Source organism: Oncorhynchus kisutch, linkage group LG15, assembly GCF_002021735.2.
Source record: "Oncorhynchus kisutch isolate 150728-3 linkage group LG15, Okis_V2, whole genome shotgun sequence".
Lineage (NCBI taxonomy): Eukaryota > Metazoa > Chordata > Actinopteri > Salmoniformes > Salmonidae > Oncorhynchus > Oncorhynchus kisutch.
This window is the reverse complement of record NC_034188.2, coordinates 51,102,511-51,112,482: the sequence shown is the minus strand read 5'-3', so window position 1 is coordinate 51,112,482 and position 9,972 is coordinate 51,102,511.

The following is a 9,972-nucleotide window of genomic DNA, read 5'->3' as shown; positions in this document are numbered from 1 at the left end:
GCCCCCAGGTGGTGAGGGTTGGCAGCAACATATCTGCCACGCTAATACTCAACACTGGAGCTTTGCAGGGGTGCGTGCTCAGTCCCCTCCTGTACTCCTTGTTCACCCACGACTGCATGGCCAGGCATAACTCCAACACCATCAGAGGTTAAAACCTCTTTGGGCTAGGGGGCAGGATTTTGACGTCCGGATGAAAAGCGTGCCCAAAGTAAACTGCCTGTTACTCAGGCCCAGAAGCTAGGATATGCATATAATTGGTAGATTTTGATAGAAAACACTCTAAAGTTTCTAAAACTTAAAATAATTTCTGTGAGTATAACAGAACTGGAATGGCGCACCTGCCTGGTTGAAAAATGTTTTTCACGCTTTTGTATGAGGGGCGCTGTCCTCAGATAATCACATGGAGTGCTTTCGCCGTAAAGCCTTTTTGAAATCTGATACAGGGGCTGGAATAACAAGAAGTTAAGCTTTATTTTGATGTCTGACACTTGTATTTTCATGAATGTTAAATATTTCTGTCATTTGAATTTCACGCTCTGCAATTTCACCGGATGTTGTCGAGGTGGGTCGCTAGCGGAACGCCTGCACCAGAAAGGTTAAGTTTGCAGACAACACAACAGTGGTAGGCCTGATCACCGACAACGACAAGACAGCCTATATGGAGGAAGTCAGAGACCTGGCCGGTTGGTGCCAGAATAACAACCTATCCCTCAACGTAACCAAGACTAAGGAGATTATTGTGGACTACAGGAAAAGGAGGACCGAGCACGCCCCCATTCTCATCGACAGGGTTGTAGTGGAGCAAGTTGAGAGCTTCAAGTTCCTTGGTGTCCACATCAACAACAAACTAGAATGGTCCAAACACACCAAGACAGTCGTGAAGAGGGCACGACAAAGCCTATTCCCTCTCAGGAAACAAAAAGATTTGGCAAGGGTCCTGAGATCCTCAAAAGGTTCTACAGCTGCAACATCGAGAGCATCCTGACTGGTTGCATCACTGCCTGGTACGGCAATTGCTCGGCCTCTGACCGCAAGGCACTACAGAGGGTAGTGCGTATGTCCCAGTACATCACTGGACTAAGCGGTATCAGAAATGCAAAGTCTAGGACAAAAAGGCTTCTCAACAGTTTTTACCCCCAAGCCAAAAGACTCCTGAACAGGTAATCAAATGGCTACCCGGACTATTGTGTGCCCCCCCAAACCCTCTTTCTACGCTGCTGCTACTCTCTGTTTATCATATATGCATAGTCACTTTAACTACAGTATATATTCATGTACATACTACCTCAATTGGGCCAACCAACCAGTGCTCCCGCACATTGGCTAACCGGGCTATCTGCATTGTGTCCCACCCACCACTTGCCAACCCCTCTTTTACACTACTGCCACTCTCTGTTCATCATATATGCATAGTCACTTTAACCATATCTACATGTACATGCTACCTCAATCAGCCTGGCTAACCGGTGTCTGTATGTAGCCTCGCTACTTTTATATCCTCACTACTGTATATAGCCTGTGTTTTTACTGTTGTTTTATTTCTTTACCTACCTATTGTTCACATAACACCTTTTTGCACTATTTGTTAGAGCCTGTAAGTAAGCATTTCACTGTAAGGTCAGAGACCTGTTGTATTCAGAGACCTGATTTGAATATTTTCTTCCACGCCCAGAAATATTCTCCTTTTACTCTCTGCTCCGAATGCACTAGACGACCAGTTCTTATAGCCTTTAGCCGTACCCTTATCCTACTCCTTCTCTGTTCGACTGGTGATGTAGAGGTTAACCCAGGCCCTGCAGCCCCCAGCACCACTCCCTATCCCCAGGCGCTCTCATTTATTGACTTCTGTAACTGTAAAAGCCTTGGTTTCATGCATGTTAACATCAAAAGCCTCCTCCCTAAGTTTGTTTTATTCACTGCTTTAGCTCACTCCGCCAACCCGGATGTCCTAGCCGTGTCTGAATCCTGGCTTAGGAAGGCCACAAAAAATCTTTAAATTTCTATCCCCAGCTATAAAATATTCTGACAAGATAGAACTGCCAAAAGGGTCGGAGTTGCAATCTACTGCAGAGATAGCCTGCAGAGTTCTGTCATACTATCCAGGTCTATGCCCAAACAATTCAAGCTTCTACTTTTAAAAATCCACCTTTCCAGAAACAACTCTCTCACCGTTGCTGCTTCTATAGACCACCCTCAGCCCCCAGCTGTGCCCTGGACACCATATGTGAATTGATTGCCCCATCTATCTTCAGAGTTCGTACTGTTAGGTGACCTAAACTGGGATATGCTTAACACCCCGGCCATCCTGCAATCTAAGCTATACGCCCTCAATCTCACAAAAATGATCAAGGAACCTACCAGGTACAACCCTAAATCCATAACCATGGGCACTCTCTTAGATATCATACAGAACAACTTGCCCTATAAATACACCTCTGCCTTCTTCAACCAGGATCTCAGCGATCACTGCCTCATTGCCTGCGTCCACAGTCAAATGACCAGCCTCATCACTGTCAAACGCTCCCTAAAACACTTCAGCGAGCAGGCCTTTCAAATCGACCTGGCCCGGGTACCCTGGTAGGATATTGACCTCATCCCATCAGTAGAGGATGACTGGTTGCTCTATAAAAGGGTTTTCCTCACCATCTTAAATAAGCATACCTCGTTCAAAAAATGGAGAACTAAGAACAGATATAGCCCTTGGTTCACCCCAGACTTGACTGCCCTTGACCAGCACAAAAACATCCTGTGGCATTCTGCATTAGCATCGAATATCCCCCGCGATATGCAACTTTTCAGGGAAGGCAGGAACCAATATACACAATCAGTTAGGAAAACAAAGGCTAGCTTTTTCAAACAGAAATTAACATCCTGGTAGCACTAACTCCAAAAACATTTGGGACACTGTAAAGTCCATGGAGAATAAGAGCACCTCCTCCAACCTGCCCACTGGTCATCTCCAAAGCCAACACTTCCTTTGGCTGCCTTTCCTTCCAGTTCTCTGCTGCCAATGACTGGAACGAATTGCAAGAATCACTGAAGCTGGAGACTCGTATCTCCCTCACTAACTTTAAGCATCAGCTGTTAGAGCAGCTTACCGATCAATGTACCTGTACACAGCCATTCTGTAAATAGCCCACCCAACTACCTCATCCCCATATTGTTCTTTATCTTCTTGCTCTTTTGCACCCCAGTATCAACATCATCATCTGCACATCTATCACTCCAGTGTTAATGCTAAATTGTAATTATTTTGCCTCTATGGCCTATTTATTGCCTTACCTCCCTAATTCTTCTACATTTACAAACACTGTACATATATTTTTCTATTGTGTTCTTGACTGTACGTTTGTTTATGTGTAACTCTGTGTTCTTGTTTTTGTCGCACTGCTCTGCTTTATCTTTGCCAGGTCTCAGTTGCAAATGAGAACTACCTGGTTTAATAAAGGTGAAATAAAAAATTTAAAAAATAATAATAATAATAAAAAAAAATAATAATAATAATAAAAAATAATGAAAAAACGTTTAAAAAACTCATTGTTTCCATCTTACTACCCCTTATGTAAAAACCACATCATCTCATGTAATTTGTTCCAATATCACATGTGATCTTAAGTGAAGTTAATGTTATCACGTGACAAAGTGTAATGCATCGTGACAACATGAAACTACATGTGATTTTCATATGGGAAATCATGTGTTTTTTTTAAAGGACCCTCACAGTCTTCTACGCCATCTCTCCCCTGCCTATCTCTATCTTTCCCAGCTCCTCGTTATATCACTCAATCGAAAACTAACTCCCTCTCTGTCTCTCTGTGTCTCACTCCCTTTCTCGCCCTGCCTCTCTGTCTCATCCTACCCTGACCCCTGTTCTGACCTGATTCGGGATAACCATGCCCTTGGTCTACGGCTCACTGGCCATTCTTTAATGCTTTACGGAAAACCATCTCCATGGTAATCCTCTTAGGCGGGTCAACATTCAACAATGGCTCACCAAGAGAGGCCCAATCCATCCCAAAGTGCAGAAAACACCTTTGAAACACGCTAAAACACTTACTTTATTGATTTAAGTTGGGTGAAAAGGTGGTCCAACCTTGCTCTACTTCTTCGTGTGAGTTACGGTCCTAAAAGGAACTGACACACATAGACATCATCATGACCCCAAACCTCACAAACAACAACTCCACAGGCCCTGGTGCTTTATCAGGCCTCACAATGGGAGCAAATGGGACAAAAACACCTCGATCAAAGGCATCAAAACCTTCTTTTTGTTCTACGGTAGAGAGAGACAGAAAGAGAGAGGAGGAACCTGCTTTTCAATGGGCCGTTCTGGGAAAGCATCGGCCAAACAAGAGAGGGACGAAAAGCAAACGGATGATATGGATTTACGTTGGCCAGTGGAATGACAGAGAGAGTTTGTTCTTACATACTTTGGTGGCAATGACGCATTCACAAAGAAAAGTTGAGTGGGGGGGTGAATAAGTGAAAAGAAAAAGGAGAGAATGGGCTGACGGAAACGCTGGACAATAGTTTATTAATGTGTAAGGGACAGGACAAACGTCAGTGTCTAAACTACTTTAAGATTCAACTCAAACATTCAGTTGAAGTTTGGAAGTGATTATTCACACATCCTCATCTAATATGAATTTAAGGGGGACATTTTCTTGGAAACCTGTGGAGTTGATGACTGCAACACAGTGTTGTCAAATCTCCTTTGTCTGTTTCTCAAAGAAAGACCAAACCACCCTTACAAGAGGCTGTTCAGCATAGACTGTACTGTACTGTTTTCAACATTCTGACAATAACCTGCTAACCCCTATAGATTTGAACCAAGAGAATGCAACAAGTAGATTATTAGCAGACTGCAGGGACAAAGTGCAACTCTGAAAAGGACACACTGGGAGCTTTTGCATCTGTTTAGATTCAACCGGGTTCTTAGTACAGGGGCAACTCAGATACACAGGGCTAATGGGCCAAGAGTTCACCGAAACTAAAGTCATGAGCACCTCATCACCTTACAGGATTGAGAGTTTGCAACATTCTCATGGTAGAGCTCAACAAAAACGGCCTTTCTGAAAACATAAACAAATCTCTGAAAACAGCCTGAGACCGAACCCTCTCTCTCTCTGACTTGTCATGTTGTCCAGGTACAGACGCCAGGCCTGGACAGTGTCTGGGGTCCAACAGAGCCTCCAGAGAGGGCACATCCTGTCCAAGGGGGGACCAGGGGGAGCATCCCTAAGCCCAGGAGGTGGGAGGGATCAGGTCAGGGGTCAGGGCTACTCTCCCAGGTTTCAAAGCTGGCTGGGGGCTGGGGGGTCAGAGGTGAGGAGAGGGGGGCTCAGATTTGGGGGGGGGGGGGGGGTCCCCTCTCAGGGGTCAGCTCTAGTTAAGGCTGCTGTGTCTTTGTGGAGCGAGGCGAGGCGGCAGACACACTAATGGCTTCCGCAATTAAACACTAAAAGTGGAAGCGATTAGCTCGTCCGCTTAAAGAGGCAATGAGCGCCTTGACGACGGCCGCATGGACCCAATTACCTTGTCTGTCTCTGAGAGCTTGTTACCCAGCATTCATTGCATGCAGCAGGGCTTAACTCAGTGATTGAAGTTGGTCATCCAGAAATCAATCACTCAGGACCAGGGCACCTCTCCTATTGACCCCAGTATATAAACAAAGTCACTGTGTGGGACTACTACATATGGGACGTGTTTCAAAAGGGGATAAAGAGTAAAGACACTATTAGCTTAGAGAGGGAGGGGAGAGGGAGAGGGAGGGAGAGAGAGAGAGAGAGAGAGAGAGAGAGAGAGAGAGAGAGAGAGAGAGAGAGAGAGAGAGAGAGAGAGAGATGAAGGGGCATTGTTGGGGAGAGAATGAGAATTATTATTGTTGGAAGATTGGTAGGTAAAATACTTTAAGGAGCAGATCACTCTGAGGGGGGCGAAAGGAGGATAAAAGAGAGAAAGAGAAGGCAGAGAGAAAGAAAGTGAGAAACTGAATGCAAATATTTAGATGTGGGCTCCAGAGTGGCGCAGCGGTCTAAGGCACTGCATCTCAGTGCTAGAGGTGTCACTACAGACACCCTGGTTCAAATCCAGGCTGTATCACAACCGGCTGTGATTGGGAGTCCCATAGGGCGGTGCACAATTGGCCCAGCGTTATCTGGGTGTGGCCGGTGTAGGCCGTCATTGTAAATAAGAATTTGTTCTTAACTGATTTGCCATGTTAAATGAAGGACAAGACAGACAGAGTGTGAGTAAGAGGTGGAGAGAGTGAGGAGTGTAGGGAAAGAGTGAAATGAGCAAAGTAAATGAAGTCAGTAAAAGAAAGAGTGGGTGCAAAAAGAAGGATAGCGAGGAGCGAGGAGTCGTACTGCAAAGAGAAGAGAGGGGCACACTTATGTAACCCTCTCCATTACTGCCAACAGCTGGGTCTGGGCTTGCTGTAAACCTCCCTGGGTCCACAGGCCAGACTTCATGTGTATGTTACTAATAACATCAGAAACTGGACTGAGAACAGACATGGTCCTGGTCTTGATCCTTGGCAAAGACACGTTTTTGGGAAACTCTTATAGAGGTAACTGAGGCAGAGGCAAAGGAAAGTGGTCGGGAGAATGAAGTAGTACAGGCGTCAGAATCCAGCTCTCAACAAGCGTCGGTCCACCCGTTGATTGTAAATTTGCATTTGAAAACGTACAGGCAATGAGCAGGCGATCTGGAACAGGGACCGTTTTTGAGCACCCATCACTGACACCGACAACTATTGAAAATGTTTCCACAGTAAACACACACGCACAAGCGGAACATTAGACGGAACACAAACAACTGCGTAGGGGTTTACGAAAAATACTTGCGTGTGTCTGTTTGCACTAAGATCGATTCCGGTCTATTTGACCACTGAGCAAGAAAAACCTAATGCGTCATAGGAGTGAATAATGACCTTCTAACAGTGATGTTATCACTGACCAACAACTCTGTTTACTGGTTTCATCAATCTGTGTTTTCTTTGTGAATGAAACTGCACTTCTGGCACAAACAGCTATGAGATCATTTCTTTTCGGACTCACAAGACAGATTAGCTGGGCGGTTGTAACATGTCTGGCTTGCTTTCTTCCAAACACACAGCCAGGGACACGGAGGATAGGATCAGTACTGAGGCCTGGGGGGGAGGGAGGGAGGGTCATTAGGTCGGTAGGTAGGGTTGCTCACACAGACACAGACACACACACACACACACACACGCACACAGAACTTATCTGTCCCATATGAGAGATCAAAGAGCAAGACCATCAAACAAAGAAGGGGGAACGCCAACAAAAACAAACTACTGTAGAGATACAGGTTGAGAAGGAGGGAGCGGGAGAAAGAGAAAAACTGAGCGAGAGGGAGAGAGAGCGGAGAGAGCAAGAGAGAGAAAAACTGAGCGAGAGGGAGAGAGAGCGGAGAGAGCAAGAGAGAGAAACTGAGCGAGAGGGAGAGAGAGCGGAGAGAGCAAGAGAGAGAAAAACTGAGCGAGAGGGAGAGAGAGCGGAGAGAGCAAGAGAGAGAAAAACTGAGCGAGAGGGAGAGAAAGCGGAGAGAGCAAGAGAGAGAAAAACTGAGCGAGAGGGAGAGAGAGCAGAGAGAGCAAGAGAGAGAAAAACTGAGCGAGAGGGAGAGAGAGCGGAGAGAACAAGAGAGAGAAAAACTGAGCGAGAGCGAGAAAGAGCGGAGAGAGCAAGAGAGAGAAAAACTAACTTGAGCGAGAAACTATCGCATAGCTAAAACGAGGTGAGGTCACCACACCGACCCGCTCAGCGCACACAAAACAAATACTAGGCACCTCCCAAAAGGTCAATCAGACAACCACATCCAAGTGGGCCGCTGCCGTCAGCCAATCATACATTCCGGTTGTGACTTCAGAGGTACAGTTGGATTCAGACCAGGAAATGTGATCTATGCTGGAGAGCAAAATGCTCCAAAGAGTTCCTCTTGGAAATCCCAACCTTATTGAATTTAGGCCCCAGAGCCTCCACTCTCGGGCTCCGGTTTCACCAGCCATTTCATTTACCAGAAATGAGGCGGAGAGAGAGAGAGAGAGAGAGAGAGAGAGAGAGAGAGAGAACTTTTCATGCCCCATATACAATTTGGCACCAGGGGCCAAAACTGACTACAGTTCAGGCAACTTGATGTCAGGAAGCACGTACAGTGTAGACTCGTATGGAAATGTGAAACACACTATAGCATCGTATCTAAACTTTCATGTTCGTTACTCAACTTTGAGGGCCAGGTTTCGAAACATTGGGAGAGTTCTCACTTCCAGGTGATAAGCAGACAGTCATTAACTTAGATCCACAATGCAGGGAAGTTTCTACTATCCATAACAGCCAAGGTAAGGCTGAGAGATATTGTTCTACTTCCATCAGATGGTCTATTTTAGACAGCACAGCATGAATTGCCTTTTCAGCTGGGTGCGCTGTAGCTTACACACTGGGATTACATCTCCTCCTATTAATTAAGGAGGTGGACAACAATACAAAGCCCACATGTGACCAGCACTCACATGACAGCATACTGTTTGCGTGCAAACGTGCTCAAATTCAAAGAACCACTGGAATAACAACAAAAGGTCGACACTGAGTTGACATACAAACGCATACAGACATGCATGTATGCTTGCATACACACACACACACGCATACACACATTAATGCACACAAACTATGACACGTGGTACGCAGACCAGCGACCAGCTGGTCCAGAGTCAGAGATAGCTCTTTTTATGGCCTATCAACCAGAGGCTGTTCAAAGGCTGAGCCACTGACCTCGGACCTGGGAAAGTGAGATGAGTTCAATTAGCTCTCTCTAACTAGACAGAGAGAGAAGTCTAGAAAAGGTCATCAAACAATCAACAAGCCCAGAGCTGACCTGACCAGAAGCATATGTTGCTTCATGTCGGCTTTATGGCAGTGTCCATGGTCTATGGGACTTTATGTTGTCTTCATGGCAGTGTCCACAGTCTATGGGACTTTATATTGTCTTCATGGCAGTGTCCATGGCCTATGGGAATTTATCTTGTCTTCATGGCAGTGGCCATGGTTTATGGGACTTTATGTTGTCTTTATGGCAGTGTCCATGGGACATGATCTTGTCTTTATGGCAGTGTCCATGGTCTATGGGACTTTATGTTGTCTTTATGACAGTGTCCATGGTCTATGGGACATTATCTTGTCTTTATGGCAGTGTCCATGGGACATGATCTTGTCTTTGTGGCAGTGTCCATGGTCTATGGGACTTCATGTTGTCTTTATTACAGTGTCCATGGTCTATGGGACTTCATGTTGTCTTTATTACAGTGTCCATGGTCTATGGGGCTTCATGTTGTCTTCATGGCAGTGTCCACAGTCTATGGGACTTCATGTTGTCTTTATTACAGTGTCCATGGTCTATGGGACTTCATGTTGTCTTTAGTACAGTGTCCATGGTCTATGGGACTTCATGTTGTCTTTATTACAGTGTCCATTGTCTATGGGACTTTATGTTGTCTTTATGGCAGTGTCCACAGTCTATGGGACTTCATGTTGTCTTTATTACAGTGTCCATGGTCTATGTGACTTTATGTTGTCTTCATGGCAGTGTCCATGGCCTATGGGAATTTATCTTGTCTTCATGGCAGTGGCCATGGTTTATGGGAAATTATGTTGTCTTTATGGCAGTGTCCATGGTCTATGGGACTTTATGTGGTCTTTATGACAGTGTCCATGGTCTATGGGACATTATCTTGTCTTTATGACAGTGTCCATGGTCTATGGGACTTTATGTTGTCTTTATGACAGTGTCCATGGTCTATGGGAATTTATGTTGTCTTTATGACAGTGTCCATGGTCTATGGGACTTTATGTTGTCTTTATGACAGTGTCCATGGTCTATGGGACTTTATGTTGTCTTTATGACAGTGTCCATGGTCTATGGGACTTTATGTTGTCTTTATGACAGTGT